The sequence below is a fragment of the Hypanus sabinus genome, chromosome 25, assembly GCF_030144855.1.
Source record: "Hypanus sabinus isolate sHypSab1 chromosome 25, sHypSab1.hap1, whole genome shotgun sequence".
Lineage (NCBI taxonomy): Eukaryota > Metazoa > Chordata > Chondrichthyes > Myliobatiformes > Dasyatidae > Hypanus > Hypanus sabinus.
The window spans coordinates 6,555,820-6,578,877 of record NC_082730.1 but is presented as its reverse complement, the minus strand read 5'-3'; the positions used below and the strand labels follow the sequence as shown (position 1 = coordinate 6,578,877).

At 37.9% G+C, this 23,058-nt stretch overlaps 1 long non-coding RNA gene across 1 annotated transcript; it reads left to right on the top strand.

Moving 5' to 3' along the window:
• The first annotated feature begins 10,676 nt into the window (after nt 1-10,676).
• LOC132380953 (uncharacterized) lies at nt 10,677-16,733 on the top strand. Its single transcript, XR_009507883.1, has 3 exons — nt 10,677-10,846; nt 15,674-15,712; nt 16,721-16,733. It is a non-coding gene; the product is annotated as an uncharacterized LOC132380953 (long non-coding RNA).
• The last annotated feature ends 6,325 nt before the right edge of the window (nt 16,734-23,058 follow it).

Below are 23,058 nucleotides of genomic sequence, written 5' to 3'. Positions count from 1 at the left end.
TCGGAATAATTTTCGAATTGTTGGATTAAAAGAGAAATCAGAATTTGCCGACACACTGGATTATTTTGCTAAAATGTTTCAGTCTTTATTTCCAGAGGTTTGTTCGCAACACCCGGAGATTGAATCGGCTTATAGAACCGGTGCTTTAAAATCTTTGGATGAAGGTAAAAACAGGCATATTGTTATGTGTTTTCTTCGTTTTTAGAGACAAGGACCGCATTATTAAGCTTGCAAGAAAACAAAGATTATTTCAATTTCAAGGTTCGGAAGTCTGTTTTTTTTGAAGATTTTCCACACGAAATTGTTAAGAAACGTGCTGCATTTGCTTCTTCTATGAAACTAGCATATCAAAAGAAGCTCTTCCCATCATTACAATACCTGGCTAAATTAAGACTTTTTGTTAAAAATTTTGGAGTTCCTATTTTTGATGATCCAGCGGAAGCACTGTGTTTTATTAACTCTTTGTCTGACAAGTCTGAAGTCTGAAGATTGAATGATTTATAATAGTTTGATTGTCTTGTGGTGTAAAGTGAAGAAATTGGAAGATTTGATGGTTATAAAAGTTTTTACCTTAAAATGTATTTTTATCTCCAAAAAAAACTGGTTTGGATGGTTTTAACCTCCGAAGATATAGCGGGAGAACTGTTGAAAGACTGTAGATAATTCTGAACCATGTAGACTTTTTTTTCTGTAGCATTTAAATGTACTGGCATTTTTTTGTTCCATATGCTTTTGTAAAGTTTTTTTTTAAGTAATTACTTGGATTTTTTCACATTTTAAAGAAAGACTGGATAATTTAAAGATGGCGATTGTTTTTGCTTTTGTGCAAATATTTCAATGACAACGAGTCAGAAGCCTGAAATCTGAATGATTTATAATGATCTGAGTGTCTCACAGTGTAAAGACTGATAAGATTGGAAAATTTGATGGTCAGAGAAAGTCTTTATCTTAAAATACATTTTTATTTCTGAAAAAGACTGGTTTGGATTGTTACGGATTCAGCAACAATAAATATATGTGAAGCAGGGTTTTTTTTATAACAAATAAAGCATTTATTAAACACTGAAAAACAAACCCTCCAAGAGTAAACAAATGACTAATGCAACCGGAAATCAGCTGCTGTGCGGCAGCTTAAACAGTTCTTAAAGCGACAAAGCAAAAACAGTTCTTAAAGCGATGTTGCAAAAACAGTTCTTCAAAGTAGTACTGTGAAAGTTCAAAATGCTTACAGTCCATTAAAGGAGAGACTTTTTAGAGGATTTAAATTCTCTTTCACGTCGTGTTGCTGCAGTTCCCAGTCAAACTATACTTTTCCCGGAGAACTTACGAAGATGAAAACGAAATGGCTTAAAGGCGCTGACCTTTCCTTTACAAAACTGTACCCAGCCCTTTCTGCTATTATTTGCAAGGGTTAACATGGGGACAGCGAACGAATTCCTTCCAAATGAGGATCAAACAAGGTCAAACCTGTTTCACCGTCAAAATCGACTTTCCTCGATCTTTTTGCTCCCGAACTCCAATCTTCACTCTCCACTGATTTTTAACTGCAGTATTATAAAGAAACTGCCGGCAATGACCTTTTAAACTTTAGGCATTAAATAAAACCCCATCTTTCAACAGAACTGCGTCATAATACTGGACCACGCAGTAGCATGGAGTCAAAATGGCAAATCCAGCCACGAACTGCCCCTCCTCACGGGGGGGGGCGGGGTCCTCCTTTTATACCCTGTAAAAAAAAACTGTCACAGGACCTCTACTGGTGGGAAGATGACTTCACTCCACCATCACAAGACCATTACCTTAAGTCCAGTATAGCTTCAACACCACTGTCATGTGAGAAGTACAAGATACCCATGGGTACGTAACAGGATGGTTTTAACCTCAGAAGATATAGTGCGAGAACTGTTGATAGGCTGTATTTAAATTTGAACCATCTAGAACTTTTTTTGCAGCATTTAAATGAATTTATTTTTTTATTCCATATGCTTTATTGAAGATCTTTTAAGTAATTATCTGGATTTCCTTGTGTTTTAAAAATAGATTGGACAATTTAAAGATTGCGATTGTTTTTCTTTTGTGCAAATATTTCAAGAATTGTTTTGGATGTATTTTTCACCCCTTATCTAATATTATGAAGGTTACTTTCAAATTGAAGGTAATTTTGTTTTGCAAGAAAAACACTATCCTTCCAAGTTAATTATATTGAGATATATGTCGACTGTAATCAGATTTATGTCTGGTAGAGGGAGACAGACACTACTTTTTAAATTATTTTTTATTACTTAGGTAGGCGGATCTGTATTTGAGTCTATGCTTTTCTTGGGGCTTGCATCGATAGATATCGACTTGTTTCTGGTCTTTGTAGTTTGGGTGAGTTTTCTCCCCCATTATGGAATCCCAGAGCATATGCTAATTATTTTTATTGTTGTTCATCTCCGCCATTTTCAATCACTTTATCCTGACATGCGTCTAACTACTTTTTTTAGATTCAAAGTTTCATGATGATATCTAAACAGTTAAATGTTTTAACTTGGAATGTTCGCGGGTGGAATCACCCTATTAAGTGTAGGAAAATATTTAAAGTTATAAATCAATTCCTGCCTGATATAATTTTTGCTCAAGAGACACATATCAGGTTATGTGATAAAAATTGATTTTTTAAATTTTGGTAGGGCCGTCAATTTCATGCAAATTCCCAGAGTAAAACTAGAGGTTTCTCTATTTTTATCAATTCCAATATTACTTTTAATCAGGAGGATGTTATAGCCAATATTAATGGTAGATTTTTAATTGTTAAAGGAATAATTTGTAATAAGAAAATGGTTTTGGTTAATATTTATGGACCAAATGTTGATGATCCCTCATTTTTAAAGCCGTTTTTGCTCTATTACCTGATTTAAATAAATATATGTTATTAATGGGTGGTGATTTTAATACTTGCTTAAATCCTTTAATGGATAAGTCATCATCCAAACATCAACTCCCTAATCGTTCTGCATCACTTATTAATTCCTTTTTAACTGATTATGGTTTAATTGAGGTCTGAAGGCATATGCATCCTAGTGATAGAGAATATTTCTTTTTCTCACATGTTCATAATAAATATTCGAGAATCGGCTATTTAATAGTCGACTCTCGACTTTTATGTAATGTTCAGAAATGTGAGTATGATGCGATTGCTATCTCTGATCATGCTCCTTTAAATTTAATATTTGAACTGAAAGATGTTGTTTCCACCAGACTATTTTGGCGTTTTCCAGAACATTTATTACAAAGTTCAGAATTTGTTGAGTTTATTGAAACTCAGATAAAAGAGTTTTTTCTCTTTAATAATATAGGAAACGTCTCAAAGTTAGTAATTTGGGATACATTAAAAGCTTATCTGTGTGGTCAATTTATATTGTATATAGCTAAATTGAAGAAACAAACAATAGAATTATATAAAATCTCTTAAGAAATTAAATAATTATATAACATTAATGCAATCCTTCCAAATGTTGTTTCATTTAAAAGAAGAGTAGAATTACAATCACAGTATAACTTAATACTAACATGTCCTATTGAAGGATATTTGCTTAAATTGAAAAGTCAATTTTATATTCTTAGGGATAAAAATAATAAGCTCTTAGCTTCCCAACTAAGAGCAGTTAAAGCTAAAAGACAGATTTTAAAGATTTGTAAAAACAATGGAGATATAGTAAGTAACTATGAGGATATTAATAACACTTTTCAAGATTTTTACTCTGATCTTTATAGATCTCAATTTCCTGCAGATTCCTTCAAAATGGAGGCTTTTTTACATAAGATTAAATTTCCACAAATTTCTGATGAAGATCAACAGACGTTTGATGCTCCAATTACTGAGCATGTAATTCAGAAAGCTATTTTATCGGTGCAATCAGATAAAGTTTCTGGATTTGATAGTTATTCGGTGGGATTTTTCAAAAATTTTGAAAGATTATTTTCTCCGTATCATTTGGAAATATTTCATGAATCCTTTGAGAAGGGTAATTTACCTTTTTATGAAGCATCTATTTCCTTAATTCTTAAAAAAGATAGACTCTGTTGAATGTTCATCATATAGTCCTATTTCACTATTAATTGTGGATGCAAAAATTCCTTCTAAAATAATGGCTAACAGCTTGGAAAATATCTTAATTAAAATCATATCTATGGACCAAACGGGCTTTATTAAAGGCTGTTACTCTTTCTCTAATGTTCGGAGCTTGATGAACATTATTTATTCGCCATTATCTAAGCAACCTCAATGTGTTACCTCTCTTGATGCAGAAAAGCCATTTGATAGAGTTGAGTGGGCATATTTGTTTAAAATATTAGAAAAATCTGGTTTTGGTAATAATTTTAATAGATGGATTCAAATGATTTATAAGAACCCTATTGCCACAGTCATTACTAATAATTACAGGTCTTTCTTTTCACTTTCTCATGGTACCAGACAGGGATGTCCATTAAGTCCTTTATTATTTAATCCTGTATTGGAGCCTTCAGCTATAACATTACGTGAGGCTAAAAACATTTGTGGTATTTCTATAAATGGAACCATACATAGGATTTCTCTTTATGCAGATGATCTTTTAATTTTTATTTTGAATCTTGAGGAATCAATTCTTAATCTTTTGGAAACACTTAAAGATTTTGGAAAATTTTCAGGATATAAACTTAATTTGAATAAAAGTGAATTGTTCCCATTAAATGCTCCTGTTAGTACATATAATAATATTCCTTTTAGAATTGTTAATACATTTAGATATTTAGGTATTATAATTACTAAAAAATATAAAGAACTTTATAAAGCTAATATAGTTCCTTTAGTAGACTCCATGAAACTACTATTTTCTAGATGGAATCTACTTACTCTTTCTTCAATAGGTCATATCCATGCTGTGAAAATGATGATTTTGCCTAGATTTTTATACATTTTCCAAAATATACCTATCTTTTTAACTAAAAAATTTTTCGATCAAGTTGTCTCTCTTATTCCTTCCTTTATTTGGAACAATAAGAGACCAAGAATTAACATGTACCATTTACAAAAACCCAAAAAAGATGGTGGACTTACACTTCCTAATTTAAGACTGTATTATTGGGCTGTGAATATTAGACAATTATGTTTTTGGTTATACTGGCTCGATAAGAGCCAAAAACATTAAGGGCTGATTTGGAATTAAAAGCTGTTAAACAATTTCATTTAACTTCAATATTAGGAGCTCTATTACCTTTACAGCTCTCTAAAATTCCAAATTTAAATTTTTACCCGGTTATTAAACAATCTTTACGGATTTGGATTCAGTTTCACAATTTTTAAAATTTTAAACAATTTTAAGTTGTCCAGTTTTTTATATCAAAACTTTTCATTTAATCCTTCAATAACCAACCCCATTTCTCTCCTATGGAGAAATAAAGGAATCTGTTTTTTTTACAGATTTATTTTGTGATGGTCGATTGATGAGTTTTGAAGAGTTAATTAACAAATACTCTCTCGCTCAGACACATTTTTTGCAATATTTTCGGGTTAGACATTTTTTACAATAATACTTACCGAAGTTTCCTTATCTACATGAATCTGATTTGTTGGATACCATTTTGAAGTTGAATCCTTTAGTGAGAGGTTCCATTAGCAGAATTTATAATTTATTTTCGTTACGAAAAGAGAACCTACCACTAAAGGTTAAACAAGATTGGGAGAGAGAACTTAATATGACCTTTGTGAATGAAGATTGGGTTCGAATTTTGAAAAACGTAAATTCTTCTTCTATATGTGCCAACCACTGTTTAATTCAATTTAAAATTGTCCATTGTTATTATTTAACAAAAGGAGAGACTATCTAAAATATTTCCTAGTATAGACAGCTACTGTCATAGATGTAAAACTGAAGTAGCTACTTTGTCACATATGTTCTGGTCATGTTCTTCATTAAAATTGTTTTGGAAATCTTTATTTTCTACAATTTATAAAGCTCTGAAGATTAACTTACAACCTAATAGATTGACTGTTCTATTTGGAATAGTTCCGCATCATATTCAGGGTATTTCATCTTCAGATCAACATGTAATTGCATTTGTTACATTATTGGCAAGAAGGGGTATTTTATTAAAATGGAAAGATATCTCTTCCCCTACATTAATTGAATGGTTTTCTCAAGTAATGTTATGTCTTAGTTTGGAAAAAATTAGAAGTAGAACTTCTGATCTTCGATTTGATTTTGAGAGAAGATGGGGTTCTTTTGCCAAATATTACCATTTAATTTGAATTATTCCATATGGTTTCCTTCCAATTTTATTATCTTTTTTATAAATATGAATTGATGGCTGATGACTCCTTTTCTTTATATATTTGGATGATGGTCAAATGTATTGCTCCGGTGGGGGGGGGGGGGTGTTGATTCCTAATGGGTTTTTTTTCTTTTGTTTTGTACTCAGTGGGTTTCTTTTCCTAGTTAGATGAGGTTCTTATTTTTCCTTCTTTTCTCTATGTATAAATTTTTTTTCCATCTTTATATATTACGATCAGTTTTTTTCTTCCGCTCTATTAATTGTATACATATTAATTTGTTGAAGTTTTGCATTATTCTATAACTGTGTAGAAGATTATGTATCAATAAAAAGATTCTAAAAATGGAATGGAAATTAGTGAACTCCATCCTGGGCACTAGCCTCCGTAGTATCCAAGGCATCTTCAAGGGGCAATGCCTCAAAAGGATGGCGTACATCTTTAAGGACCCCCACTAGCCAGGACATGCCCTCTTCTCATTTCTACTATCAGGGAGGAGGTACAGGAGCCTGAATGCACACAGTCAAAGATGCAGAAACAGTTTTTTCCCCCTCTGCCCTCCTATTCCAGAATGAACATCAAACCCATGAACACTGGCTCACTACTATATTTCTAGTTTTTTGCACTGTGTATTTATTTTAACTATTAGGTGAATTGATCATAGGGAACAAAGACATGGCAGACCAATTGAATAACTACTTTGGTTCTGTCTTCACTAAGGAGGACATAAATAATCTTCCAGAAATAGTAAGGGACAGAGGGTCTAGTGAGATGGAGGAACTGAGGGAAATACATGTTAGTAGGGAAGTGGTGTTAGGTAAAATGAAGGGATTAAAGGCAGATAAATCCCCAGGGCCAGATGGTCTGCATCCCAGAGTGCTTAAGGAAGTAGCCCAAGAAATAGTGGATGCATTAGTGATAATTTTTCAAAACTCTGGATTAGTTCCTGAGGATTGGAGGGTGGCTAATATAACCCCACTTTTTGAAAAAGGAGGGAGAGAGAAACCGGGGAATTATAGACCGGTTAGTCTGACATCAGTGGTGGGGAAAATGCTATAGTCGGTTATCAAAGATGTGATAACAGCACATTTGGAAAGAGGTGAAACCATCGAACAAAGTCAGCATGGATTGGTGAAAGGAAAATCATGTCTGACGAATCTTATAGAATTTATTAACGATGTAACTAGCAGAGTGGATAGAGGAGAGCCAGTGGATGTGGTATATTTAGATTTTCAAAAGGCTTTTGACAAGGCCCACACAGGAGATTAGTGTGCAAACTTAAAACACACGGTATTGGGGGTATGGTATTGATGTGGATAGAGAATTGGTTGGCAGACAGGAAGCAAAGAGTGGGAGTAAACGGGACCTTTTCAGAATGGCAGGCAATGCCTAGTGGGGTACCACAAGGCTCAGTGCTGGGACCCCAGTTGTTTACAATATATATTAATGATTTAGACAAGGCAATTAAATACAGCATCTCCAAGTTTGCGGATGATACGAAGGTGGGCGGCGGTGTTAGCTGTGAGGAGGATGCTAAGAGGATGCAGGGTGACTTTGTTAGGTTAGATGAGTGGGCAAATTCATGGCAGATGCTATTTAATGTGGATAAATGTGAGGTTGTGGCGACCCACTTCCCAGCACACTCGAACCGGCTCACAAATTGGCGCGCACTGGCATTGAGGCCAGTCCCAAAAAGGGCGCCAAGTCTGCTTCACCAGCAAGGGGAAAAGCCCGCGCACGGGACGAGACTGTGAATACGTGCCCCCTGCAGCATTCCCGCCCAGGGAGGGCAGGATCATGAAAGCTTTAAAGCGAGGCCGCGAAGTTCAAATAAATCTCTTTTTGCAACTGCAGCAAATCGACTACATGTCATTATTTCAGCGCTGCGTGTAGCACACCGCTACAAGGTTATCCACTTTGGTTGCAAGAACAGGAAAACAGATTATTATCTGAATGGTGGCCAATTAGGAAAAGGGGAGATGCAATGAGACCTGGGTGTCATTGTACACCAGTCATTGAAGGTGGGCATGCAGGTACAGCAGGCGGTGAAAAAGGCAAATGGTATGTTGGCATTCATAGCAAAAGGATTTGAGTACAGGAGCAGGGAGGTTCTCCTGCAGTTGTACAAGGCCTTGGTGAGACCACACCTAGAATACTGTGTGCAGTTTTGGTCCCCTAATCTGAGGAAAGATATTCTTGCCATAGAGTACAGAGAAGGTTCACCAGATTGATTCCTGGGACGGCAGGACTTTCATATGAAGAAAGACTGGATCGACTCGGCTTATATTCACTGGAATTTAGAAGATTGAAGGGGGATCTTATTGAAATGTATGAAATTCTAAAGGGATTGGACAGGCTAGATGCAGGAAGATTGTTTCCGATGTTGGGGAAGTCCAGAACGAGGGGTCACAGTTTAAAGATAAAGGGGAAGCCTTTTAGGACCGAGGTGAGGAAAAACTTCTTCACACAGAGAGTGGTGAATCTGTGGAATTCTCTGCCACAGGAAACAGTTGAGGCCAGTTCATTGGCTATATCTAAGAGGAAGTTAGATATGGCCCTTGTGGCTAAAGGGATCAGGGGGTATGGAGAGAAAGCAGGTGCAGGGTTCTGAGTTGGATGATCAGCCATGATCATACTGAATGGCGGTGCAGGCTCAAAGGGCCGAATGGCCTATACCTGCATCTATTCTCTATGTTTCTACATACTTACTATAATTCAGTTTTTCCCCATCTCTTTGTAATTGTATAGCATAGTAGTGTTGCCACAAAGTTAACAAATTTCCTGACATACAGAATGCTGCTGATATTAAACCTGATACTGATAATATTCAATCATTTTAAAAAGTTAAATCAGTGGCCGCTGATAACCATAATTGACTTTTCAATGACATTAATTCTTCCTCCTAAATATCTGTAATACAATTAAATTTCCAGCAGCATTTGTTTGATCACACAGGATGCTCTTTTGCTTAGGTCTCACTGAGCTCAAGGTGTTGCAGATCAATTTCATTTTGGTGATTGAGGATGTGCTAATTTGCCCTTTATGAGGAAATCTTTGTATTTAAAAAAAAAATTATGGAGATACTGTGTGGAATTGGCCCTTCTGGCCTTTTGAGCTGTGCTGTCAAGCAATCCCCCAATTTAACCCTAATCCAATCACAGGACAATTTACAATGACCAATTAGCCTACTAACCGATAGGTCTTTGGACTGTAGGAGGAAACTGGAACACCCAGAGGAAGCCCACATGGTCACGGGGAGAGCGTACAAACCCTTTACAGGCAGTGGTGGGAATTGAACCCGGGTCACCTGTAATGTAAAGTATCCTAACCATTACTCTACTGTGTCTTTTAAATTACACAGTACACTGCATATTTGAGAAGGGCTGTGTGCTGAGAAAACTGCCATATTGGGAAGTTCTGAAACAGGAATCCCTAACAAAATTTGCTGTTTCTTTTCCTTTTGTGTGTCTGTTTTGTTTCTCCCATAGATTTCTAAGAGCCACTTTTTGTTCTGTATCTCAGATTTTTTTTGGGTAGTGATTTATGAATTCAATAAGGGGGAATTTCTGTTACTTGAACTGATTTAAATGAACTAATTTATGACAAGGAAGTTAGTTTTACCTGTCTTTTAGATGGCCAATCTGTTATTCTGAGGTGATGTCATCCCAAACTAGACCCTTCAGCTATAGGAAACATCTTCTCAACATCTACTCATGAGTCCCACTAGCCACAACCTTGTTTTCAGCAAGATCCTCCCTTATTCTTCCATCTTCCAGAGAATGTGGAAAACCTTTTGCTCAATTTCTCAGAGCGGCAACCTTCTCACGGTAGTGTAGCAATTAGTGCAAAGCTATTAAAGCTCATGTTGTCAGAGTTCGGAGTTCAATTCCAGCCCCGTTCTGTAAGGAAGTTGTACGTCCTTCCTGTGACTGCTTGGGTTTCTTCCAGTTGCTACGGTTTCCTCCCAGATACCAAAGATATACTGGATATTAGGTTAATTAGTCATTGTAACCTATCCCATGATTAGGCTACAGTTAAATAGGTGGGTTGCTGGGTGGCATAACTCTGGGACAGGAAGGCCTGTTCTGTGCTCTAAGTGAATAAATCAAACCAATCTATTCAGTATAAACACTTCAGACAATACCTATTAAATATTTAGTAGTTAAATATTTAAACTGTTTGCAAATATTCTGTTCAGTTGTTAAATATTTAACTAATGCCATGAGCATTTTTTTTCTTTTAAAATTCCACCTCCCTTTCTTCAAGGGAGCCAGATTTTTCTTCATTGTCTTTGTTTTTGTGTATACTTGCAATCATGGTAAAATATTTTTTGCTTGAGTCTGTGGTGTCTAATGCAATGCTTATCAGTTGTTAGGTGTTTTCGTCCAGAAACGCCAGAAAATGGCCAGATACATGCAGGATTTCCAGTTGTACACAAATTTGGTGATGCAGTTATCTACAAATGTAATCCAGGATTTGTATTGATTGGAGATTCTACAATTTATTGTACGGAAAATAGCAATTTTGAGCCATCACCACCTATATGCAGGAATGGTGAGTTATCATTTCTTATCCTGAGGATATTTTTAATGCATATTATGTTTATAACATCTGATAAAATATGTAAATATTGAATGTTTTGTGTGTTTTCATATGGACTTTATCCGTTGGAGAAGGAGAGTGCTACACTTTGGTAGGACAAACCAGGCAGAGTAAGACTTAGTAGGGAACCAAGGAGTGTGGTAGAACAAAGGAACCTGGGCATATCGATACATAATTCCTTGAAAATGGCATCATGTGTAGATAGGGTCAAGAGAACTTTTAGCACATTGGTCTTCATGAATCAGAGTATTGATTTCAGTATTGTCCTGAAGAAGGGTCTTGGCCCTGAAACATTGACTGTCATTTCCACAAATATTGCCTGACCTGCTGAGTTCTTCCAGCATTTTGTGTGTATTACATTGAGTACAATAGTTGGGATGTTATATAAGAGACATTGGTATGGCTCATTTAGGAGGACTGTGTGCAGTTCTGGTCACCTACCTGCAGCAAAGATATTGATAAGCTTGAAAGAGTGCAAGAAAGTTGGCCAGGGTAAACTGTGCCCTATGACTCAATGACACCAAAACACTAGAGGCAATATTACAGTGGCTAATTAATCTTCAATCCTGCATGTCTTTGGGGATTTGAGAAGAAACCAGTTCACTAACACAGTCACAGAGAGAATGAGCAAATGCCACACAGTACTGGAGGTCATGATAAAACCGAGGTCACTGGAACAATGTAGCAGCAATTCTACCAGATACAACAAATGTGCCACTCTCTGAAATAGCTGAATAATATTCTTATCTAACACAATTCCTTAATTGAAAAAAACTTTGGAAAGAAGCTAAAAACAGAAAGTATCGAAGTCAGTTAGCATGCTTAGAGGGAAAGAGAGAGAAAACCAGAGCTAATGTGTCAGATATGTGATTTGTAAAATTATAATTAGAGTTTATGAAATGTTCTTAATCTACTTTGAAAACTTGTGTATACTGGCAACATTTAAAAGAGACAATCTTCCCTGTCCCTCCAAACCCCTCCATAACAGAGCTTGGAGGGACAGGGGCCAAACCTGTACAAATAAGACTAACTTGATGGCACTGTGGTTTGCATGAATGGGTTAATGATAACTTATTTATAGAGTACATTTCATAAACTCTTTAGTGTCATTATGTTCTTAATTGTGTTGCTAGGTCACATTAATTTTGTCAAGTTCAATATTCTCATCCACTAATATCAAAACTAATTTTTAAAATCATTCAATCACAGTACATTTACAGTATAATTAGCTGTGTAATGTTGAGGCACACTGAGTTCAGTAGGGACAATTAACCTTCCCCCCCCCCCCAATGTTTATCAAATCTGTGACCTCATTGAGTACACTGGCAACACAGCCTTACCAGAAGGCAAACTTTCAATGTAATTTTTGTTCAAATTTAATTTCAGTGTTTTTATTAATTCATAGTAATAATGTATTTTAATTAAATATTTTACCATCATTTTTATATGTATTTTAAGTCATGTAAGAGTTTTAAAATGGATAGGATTGGGCCTGAGGCTGCAGTGCACCGTGGGGTTGGGTGGAGAGCAGCAAGTGGGTCTAATGTGTTCCACAGTGGTGGTGTGGCACAATATCGTCCAGGTTGGAGTTGGTGCTGCCATCTCCACCCAATGTTCACTTGGTGAGAGACAGGCTCCATTGTGGTCAACTGTGGATTGATAGCACGAGTTTTGGGACTCTTGTTGTGTGATTGTGAAAGTATTTGAGCTTGCTATCTTATGTGTTCTTTGTGCTCTGTATGACTATTGATACAGTACTGTGTTTTGCAACATAACCCTGGAGTAACACTGTCTTGTTTGGCTGTTTTCATGAGTATTCATGTATGGTTGAATGACAATTAAACTTGAATTGAATTGAGGTAGAGTGGGGGTTCCAAGTCAGTAGTTAGGGAAGGGGTTAGTGCAGTCTTGGGATTGTTCAGGGATATGAATATGAGCATTTTGGTCCATTCACTGAGGAATTCCTATTTTGGCAGGAAATGATAATGTATTTTGGACCAGGAAAACTAACTTGTGGAACTACACACACAAAATGCCGTAGAAATTCAGCAGGTCAAGCAACATCTATGGAGAGAAATCCAGGGCTGAATTTTTTTTATATATAGGAGCACCACTGGGAGCATCCTGACAAGTTGTGTCTCCATCTGGTATGGGAACAGCTGAGCATTGGACCGAAAGTCCCTACAAAGGACTGTGGGAATGGCTAAGAGGATCATAGGTGTTTCCCTACCATCTATCAGGGGCAGTTATCAGAAGTGCTGCATACGCAGGGCCCTTAGTATTATCAAGGATCCCACCCATCCATCCAGCATTCATTTTGACTTTCTACATCAGGCAGATTAGAATGAAAAACAGTTTTTTACCTCAGGCCGTTAGGCTTCTGAACTCCCTGCCACATCGCATTTGAAGTGTCACCGGTTAATCTGCTATGTATCTTACAATATTTAATTAATGCACTTTATTTTGTTTACTTATGCATAATTCTTCTGTAGATTTTATCCTAACTTTCATGTTGTTGTTATGTACACGCAACAGTTTAAATGAACCAGCAGAAATAGACCACACCTGAAGTCTGGTTTTGATGTTAAAACCACTGTTTATTAGTAACTACTTAATATAGTAACTTAAACCAGGTAAATCAAAAGTTAGCAGTGTTATGCATACATATGTGTGTAAATCTAATTCCCAAACTCATTTAAGCTCAGGTGGCAAGGTTTAAAGTCTTACGATGGTACTGTAAGAAAGTTCAGTTCAATACACGGAGTTGATGGGGGTGAGAGAAGTATTTGTAAACCAAAGTGAAATCTACAATAGCAGAATTACAAATAAACAGGTGCTATTGGTCTTCCATCATCGGACTCCGAATCCACTCTTGAGTTAGCCAAACATAGCTTATCACAAAGGGAAAACTACCACCCAGGCAAGGGTAAACACACTGGTAGCCTCCACAGGGTCAGCCCTTCTACACACCATGATAGCTACTGATCGATTCTCCTGATCAATCCTCAACCCACCCTTGTGGGCACTCGAAAGTTCTATCCAGTGACTCTTCTGCCACTGGTGTCCTTCCATGGTTGATTCCAGCTGCGACTCTGACTGTGAACAAAAACGTCCTTGTATAAGTCCAAACATGCTGTAAGCTCATGTAAACATCGAACTATCCATCACATAACTCTACCTCTCTCTCCCCATAGCAACCCAGAAACAGGCAGCAGTCGGTCCGTGTGTGTGTGTGTCTGTCGCTCTCTCTCTCTCTCTCTCTCTCTCTGTCTCTCTCTCTCTCTCTTTCCCTGTCTCTCTCTCCAATCCATGTCTGTCACATTGTTACACCCTGCTTGAGAGAAACGTCTCATTTGATGGTACAGGTGTCTCTCTCCCTCCCCCCCCCCCCATTTACAAAGGTAGAGCATTCCTATGAAACCTTTCTTAAGCTGAAATGACTTAAAGCAAAGAACCATTAATTTATATGGAAAAATTGTTTGTAAAAGCGAAAATCCTCTTTGTAATGCGAGAAAAGATTACTAATGTAGGTCTTTCACTCCAAAATGGCGGCGTGACACAGCTTGCAGCGGCCACTCTGGAAATGATTATCTGTTATTTGTGAAGTGGGGTGCCGTGCGCAATCATAATCGATTGAAAACGGACGTGGAAGCACGGAGAAACATAGGGAAATCTCCAGGAATACCTTCTTCATTGCTGCTGCTGCTGTGAGGTCCGGGACTCTGCTGGGAAGAACAGGCCCCCAGTTCTCAGGGTCGCGTTGCCGATGGCCGTTGGCAAGGCCGTCTTAATACGCTCGGCAGAGAATGATGCTTGGAGAAGCTGTGCCGGAGGGGATGGTCGTTGGCTCGGAGATTCGACAGACTCAGGTCGCTTTCGTTGTGTGCTGCGTCTGCGAGGCTGAGTCGGGCAGCGCCTTGGAAGTCCATAGCGGGGGTATTCCCTTTTGCCACCGGCGTGGGATGGCGAGTCTGTCGGGACCCTGGGGACTTGTGGAAACTGTGGTGATTTCTTTTGAACTTACAGTCCTTTAACATCTGGGACTATTTTTACTGTGCACTTAGTCTGATTTTTTTAATCAATTATGCTATTGTTTGCACTGTTGTAACTATATGTTGTAATTATGTGGTTTTGTGCAGGTCTTGTAGCTTTAGTTTTTGGTCTTGTTTTTAGTTTTTGGTGGATTTGGAGCTCCTTTCTGGGGAAAGTGCTAGACGGTAGCGCGATTTTAATATGCAGCGGCCTCTCCAGACTCTGGATTGCGGATTGCCAAATGTTACGTGGATTTTCTGGTGTAGTCTGTTTTGTCATATGCTTTTGTGATATCATTCTGGGGGAACATTGTCTCATTTTTTAACTGCATTGTATTTGTGGTTTCTAAATGACAATAAACTGAATCTGAATCTGAATCTTTTGTAAAAGCGAAGTGGCGTAAAGCGAACATTCGTAAAGTGGGGGGACACCTCTATACATGTATATAGTTAAATGACAGTAAACTTCATTTGAACCAGTTCTCAGATGTTGCCTGACTGCTGAGTTCCTCCATCATTTTGTGGGTGTTGCTCTGGATTTCCAGCACCTGGAGAATCTCGCATATTTATCATTTGACTTTCAGGTTGCATCATGTGTTGTACAGTACATAAATGTAGGCCTGAGGTGAACTGTCCTTCTCATTTATCCTTGCAAATTTTCAGATGCACAATTTTGTAGTCATGATTCCTTTTATGTTTACGTTTTCATTAAAGTAGTGAGTAATTTATAATCTTCCCTCATTTACAGCATCTGAGATTACTCCTACAACTGCAATTACCACTACTTGTAAGTAGTTTTGCATTCTTAGTCTTAGTAACAAAGAAAACTGATAGACAATGGAAATTCAAGATAATTTTGCACAGTCAACATGGTTTCCTCTGCTATCCTCCACTCCCCTCCATTCTGATTTGTATCAAAAGATGCCCTTTTAATACCCTTCAATGCCCATTACCCCAGTACTTTCCCAAGATAAGGTACCATTTGGTACCTGTGCTTGCACAATGATCTCACTCTCCCTAGACAAACATGTATTTCTCATTATCTGCCCACAAGGCTGTAGACTTGTACTCCTTTTACTTTCACAGAACATTCCCATTTTCTAGGTTTACTCCATTCTGTCTTTTAAACTTACATTTTATTTTATTATACCAAACAACCAAATTTAACTCTTCCCTTACATTTCCATAACCAAGTGTCTGAATTCTGACCTTGATTTCTCACCACTGAGGTTAAATGGATTGGCTTGTACTTGCATCTCCCTGGTACTCAGCAAGCACAAATGTTCAGAAAATTATTGCTAGTATCTCTGCTACTTCTCCCCTTCTAGAGCTAGGGTACATCCCATCTGGCCTACGTGTTACTCAAGTACAGCCAACCCATTCTAAAACAGGTCCTTCAGCCCATCTGGTCTGTGTTGAACTCTTAATCTGCCTTGTCCTATCAACCTGCACCTAGACCACACCCCTCCCATCCATGTACCTATTCAAATTTCTCTTAAATGCTGAAATCAAACCTACATTCACCACTTCCACTGACAGCTTGTTTCCACTCTTTTACTACCCTCTGAGTATTTCAATGCCCATATTGAAATTAATTTTGGTGCCTCAACATTTATTGCTGACCCTTAATTGTTCTTCAGAAGATAGTAGTTTTAGGAGGAAATAACAAAGGGCTGAAGATTTTGTTGCAAACTTAATGTTTTCCCACAGTGCTACTGGGTAGAAAATTCCATGAATTATACCCAAGTAGGTTGTAGTATGATGAGCCTAAACAGTTTCTTTTTTCTTGTTTCAGCACCAGGTAGTCAAGTAGGAAGGAATGTTGGTAAGTAGGAAAACTGGGCCACACAAGTGTTGCTCTCTGCACTAATTAATGCTTGCTACAATGTACGGTGAGACCACGCATTGACAGGTGTCAACACTCTTTGTCTCCTCATCTAAAGAAGAATAATCTTGTTATGGAAGGATTTCAGAAAAGGTTCACCAAACTTAGTTTCTGGATGGCAGGACTGACATGTAGAACATAGAACATTACAGCACAACACAGGCCTTTCATCCCATGAAGCAGCTTGCATTCACTAGAGGTTAGGGGATCTCATAAAACCCTACAGAATTCTGCCAAGGCTGCACAGGCAAGATGCAGGATGGATATTCCTGTTGGCTGGGAATATCCAGGAGAAAGCATCAAAGTATGAAGATAAAAGCCATTTAAGAATGAGAGGAAAACACATTTCCCAGATAGTTATAAAAGATCCAGGAATTGTTTTTAAAACTAGTTTGAGCAAGGGATTTTGGGGAGGAAAGTTGGAGCAGGATAGTGAATCTGAATGATCAGCCAACTGATCAAGCTAAAAGGATCAAATAACTTATATTTATCATCTTTGTTTCTGTGATCTCATGTCTGTGTAGAGCCACTTTAATACTGTACAGTATAAGCAAAGCTGTACATTAATGTAAGTGTCCACATTTCCCCTCTTTTAGGTCAGCAGTATGGAGTACTCATCATCCTAGGTACGACAATTCAGATATATTCTATTTAATTCTGTCTGTAGCATGGCTGGGGGAAACAATTTCTTCTCTTAGTTTGTAGTCATTGTTTGTACACAAATGAATTCTATCTGCACATGCAGACTTTTGCCATATTTCTAATACAGGAATCTGTATTAAATGTGTTCACACCACACATGGACAAATGGGAACATGCCCTAGGTTTGCAGAAGGTCATTTATGTACCAGCTGATTTCTGAAGGTGATTTATATACCAGTTTGTTTTTTATGAACAATCTTTATTATTAAATGTCCTTTACCTTAATAAACTTTTACTTCAGAACTGAGCAGAGTTGGTGCCACAGGATATTCAATACAATAAGTAAACAAATTACTTGTTTCAGAGTAAGCAAGGAGAAACTATCTTTTGGCAACTTAAAAGGATAGAGCAAAGTGCTTCCTGAATGATGAAGAAGTATAGATAAAGAAGACTGGTACTTTACATTAAATGTAAAACAGTACAACACAGGAACGGGCTCCTTGGCCTACGATATCTAGCGAGCATGATGCCAAATAAAACTAAACCTTTATATGCACATGATCCATATATCCAGTAATTTCATATGCCTATCTAAACACCTCTTAAATACCACTATCATATCTGCTTTCACTACCATTTACCCAGCCCATTCCTGACACCTATCATTCCCTGTATAAAAGGACTTGCCCTGCACAGCCCCTTCAAATTTCCCCCCTCACCTTAAATCTATATTCTGTAGTACTAGACATTTTGACTCTCAGTAAAGATTCTGCCTGTCCACTCCAAGACTTCCAAACCTTCTTTATGTGCTCGTGCCTTACCATTAACCAGGTTGAGAATCCCTGGTCTAGTCTATCTCTTCCACTCATAATTTTATAAACTTTATCAGGTTGCTTCTCAGCCTCTGACACACCAGAGAAAATAATCCAAATTTGTCCAACCCCCCCTTGTAGCTAACACCCTGGTAAATTCAATTCAAGTTTAATTGTCATTCAGCCATACATAAATACAGCCAAATGAGACAGTGTCACTCTGGGGCCAAGGTGCAAAACATAGTACCAACAGTCACAAACAGCACAAAGCACACATAGCACATACAATATAGCAGCCACATGTAAGATAGCAGTAAAATACAGCCATTCAAAACATGGTCTGGACCCTGAATCCGTGAATGCCGCAGAAATCTGCCATTGACTACAATCCAGCATGTCTTCAGCTGAGCAAACACAGGGGGCAGCCAGTATGCTGTGCCATACTGCTCCCAGTGGAGCATACCGGCTCCGATGCCTCTCTCCTGGAAGTTGTAAACAGGCAACACCACAGCTTGAGGCCCTGAATCCATGAATGCCATAGAAATCTGCAGTTGACCACAATTTAGCTTGTCTTCTGCTGTGCAAACATTGGGGGGTAGCACTCACTTCAGTCTGGACAACGTGCCACACCGCCACCAATGGAGCACACCAGCTTTTCTAAAACCTGTACAAAGCCTTCACACCCTTCTTACAACCAGAATTGTATAAGTTTACAACCAAGTGCAACCTAATCAAAGTTTTATACATTTGCAGTATAACTTCCAGATCCATACATTCCTCTGGTGATGATGACAAGCATATTATACGCCGCCTTTACTACTGCATCTACTTGTGTTGCCGTCTTTGGGAAGTTGGGACTGGGACCCCAAAATCCTTCTGTACATTAGTGTTGTTAAGTGTCTGCTTCAAAAAGGATTCTTCCTCTTTACTCTTGACTGTTGACTTGTATGGAAAGATTGGACAGGCTAAGATTTTCTTTCCTTGGTGCAAAGGAAACTGCTGGGTGATCTTATAGAGGTGTATAAAATGTGGGGCATAAATAGCATGATGGTTGGGGAATCAAGAACAAGAGTATGTAGGCTTTAGATGAGAGGAGATTTAATGAGAATTTGAGGGTCAATACCTTGCATAATAGTATTGGTCCATGGCATAAAAAAGGGTTGGGAATTCCCGTGCTGAGGGAAGAAGTTAGGGTAGGTGCAATAACAGTTGGGCAGGTATTGTACATGGATAGGAAAGCTTTACAGGGGTTCTCAACTTTTTTTATGCAATGGACTCCTACCATGAACCAAAGGGTCTGTGGAGCTCGGGTTGGGAACCACTGCTTTAGAAGGATACAAGACAAACTTGGGCACATGAAACTATCTTGGTTGAGCATCCTGGTTATTGTGGATGTTGGGCCATGGGCCTTTTATTTGCTGTATGACTAATACAACACTTCACTTTTGTCTAGATTAAACTCCATCTGCTATTTCTCCGCCCATATCTGTAGCTGATTTATATTCCTGCTGTATCCTTTAACAACTTTTGGTGCAGTTTCGGTCACCTAATTACAGGAAGGATATTAATAAGGTTGAAAGAATGCAGAGAAGGTTTACAAGGATGTTGCCAGGACTTGAGAAACCGAGTTACAGAGAAAGGTTGAATAGGTTAGGATTTTATTCCCTGGAGCGTAGAAGAATGAGGGGTGATTTGATAGAGGTGTATAAAATTATGATGGGTATAGATAGAGTGAATGCAAGCAGGCTTTTTCCACTGAGACCAGGGGAGAAAAAAAACAGAGGTCATGGGTAAAGTGTGAAGGGGGGAAAAGTTTAAAGGGAACATGGGGAGGGGGCTTCTTCACGCAGAGAGTGGTGGGAGTGTGGAATGAGCTGCCAGATGAAGTGGTGAATGCGAGCTCACTTTTGACATTTAAGAAAAACTTGGACAGGTATATGGATGAGAGGAGTTTGGAGGGATATGGCCCAGGTGCAGGTCAGTGGGACTAGGCAGAAAAATGGTTCGGCACAGCCAAGAAGGGCCAAAAGATCTGTTTCTGTGCTGTAATGTTCTATGGACTTCCAGCCATAATAACTCCCTTCCACCATTACTCTCTGCCTTTCATGGGCAAGTCAGTTCTGAATGCAAACCATCAATTCACTATACCTTCATTTTCCTGATCAACCTACCATGAGAGACTTTATCAAATATCTTACTGATATGCATGTATGACTCAACCACATCTTCTGACAGCTTGTTCCATAAATTTACCATCCATGGTGTGATGAACTTGCCCCTCTGATAACCCTTAAATATTTCTCCTGTCATCTTAAACCTATATCCCTGGGTTTAGACTCCCCCAAAGAAGACTGATTATCTCCCTATCTATGCCCCTCATAAAACAGTAAAGTTAAATAATGTCTAGAAGTTTACAGATTTTAGTTCTGTTATCTGTAACCATCATTAAGGGGTCACATTTCTTTGACACCTAACTGCTCTTAGAATCTTAATTGGTTAATTATTAAACACAGCGCAGAACAGGCCCTTCCAGCCCCTTGAGCCACACCACCCAACAATTCCTGATTTAAACCTAACCTAATTACAGGACAATGTAATTAACCTACCAACTGGTACACCTTTAGACTGTGGGAGGAAACTGGAGCACCTAGAGGAAACCCACATGGTCAAGGGGAGTACATACAAACTCTTTACAGGTAGCAGCAGGAATTGAACCTGAGTCATTTGTACCATAAAGCATGCTAACCATAATGTTAACATGCCACCCGTTTGATATCCCCAGACCTTTTATTCTTGCTTGCTATTATGAGAGGATGCAAGAAGTCTTATTTGAATTAAATTATAAAAATAGTCAAATAACTTTACTGTTGATTACTCAGCTTATATGATGTTGATCTTGGAATATATGCAAAAATGAAGCAATTAGGTACGACTCTGTATCTTTTCTGTATTTTTTTTTTGAAGAAAATGTCTAATTTGCTGGTAACTAGCTTAGCTAAAGGTTAATTAAGAAGTGATGTTTTTTTCTGTGCATATAGTGTATATAAACACACAATGAATTGCAAGCAACAGAGATCTAGTTGAAGACCAGCGCTGAAAGGTGCCATTTCTGTGTTGGGCTCTGCTTACCACCTCAAGCCATTAACGATGTGGATACATTTTCAGATAAAGAAGTTGTTTTTGAAGAGTTTTCCTGCAGAAATAAAATCCTAATTTTGGTTTAATTTTTACTTAAAAGCTGTTATATAGAGTTTTTTTAATATGAAGCATTGTTGAGATGCGAAACACAAGAACAGTGCAAGTAATTTAAATATGAATTTGACCCAGTCAAGTTCTGTGTGGTATTCCCTCATGTTAGAAATAAAGGATTTTTTTCCTATATGATGTTGTGAATAATGTGGAATTATTTATTTATCCTTAATCTCAAACTGATGAGCATTTTGTTTCTCTTCTTCTTCAGCCCATCACCCCTACTGGGGCATAGGTCGCCGACAACAACTCGCCAGAATCCTCTGTCTTTGGCCAGTCTTTCTATTTGTCACCAGGTGTAGTCCAATTTCTTGGTGTATCCTTCCTCTCCCAGGGCCAAGGTCTTCTGTTGGTGTTTACATAGCAGTGGGTTTTTATGGGATGGGGTTGCTAGCCCCATGCGCAACCCTCCTCCTCCTTTTGTAGCCAAGCTTGGGACTGTTCAGGATGGAATTGCAGTTTGTTTCCCTCATTGCATTTTAATTGCAGTTTACAATGAAATATCACAAGATATATTGTGAGATTGTATGCCAGCATCCTTAGTAAATGGCTCTGCAACACAGCCCCATTGCTATGTTCCTTCACGGGATCACAGTTGCAGCAGATCAACAGTTACAGTAAGACAACTATGAATAAGATGTAGCTTGACACAAGTAGTTTCAGTGTACTCTAGCCTGGCTCTCTTAACAGAAATATTATTATCTATTTTACTGTTTTAAGTGTAACTGGCTTCAAATTTGATTTAGAAGAGGAAACTGAAGGACTATGAATGTTTATTTTCCTTCATATGATTTTTAAACATTTGTTTCTGAATGAATAATCTAAATAGCCCAACATTGCTACTTTCCTTTCAAGTCCCTGGGAATATGAACATAATTTGTAAGTTAAGTGGTCAGGCCAACCAATTATCTTCTTGTGCATTTGTACTGGACAGTTTTAATATATTTACCTGCTGATAGATTTAGTTCGTAATTTGGATCAGCAGAGTTGCATACTGATGGTATTTCATGCTTAAATTTTAATTTAAGGTTTATATCTTACTTGCTTTGTGTTTTATTTTTCTACTGACATTTTCACAATGGAAGATTGTGATGCTAAGAAACTTTAGTACGGATATAAAGAATAAAGAAACAACTTGGGTGTTTACAAACCATCAAAGTAATTGGACTGATAATTTTATAAATGTCAAATAGGTAAAAGAAAATAAAAGAAAGACTTGGCAAGTCAGGTAGCATTAGTGGAGAGAGTACTAGAGTTAATATTTACAGTCAATGAATTTTAGAAGCTTGGGAGGCAGATAACTTTGGGGCATGCATTGGATCTGGGAATAGGGATATTACAGCCCTTACAGAAACATGGTTGAGGGAAGAATAGGACTGTGTTTCAGAATATGGACACTAACAGTCATGAGAGATACAGGAAAGAGAGGTGGGGGTTGTTTTCATGAAGAAAGAGGACGTAACTATCACAAGGATATTCCTGAGGGATTGTCCAGTGGTCCCACACAGGTAGTGCTAAGAAACAAGATGGGATGGGCACTGACAG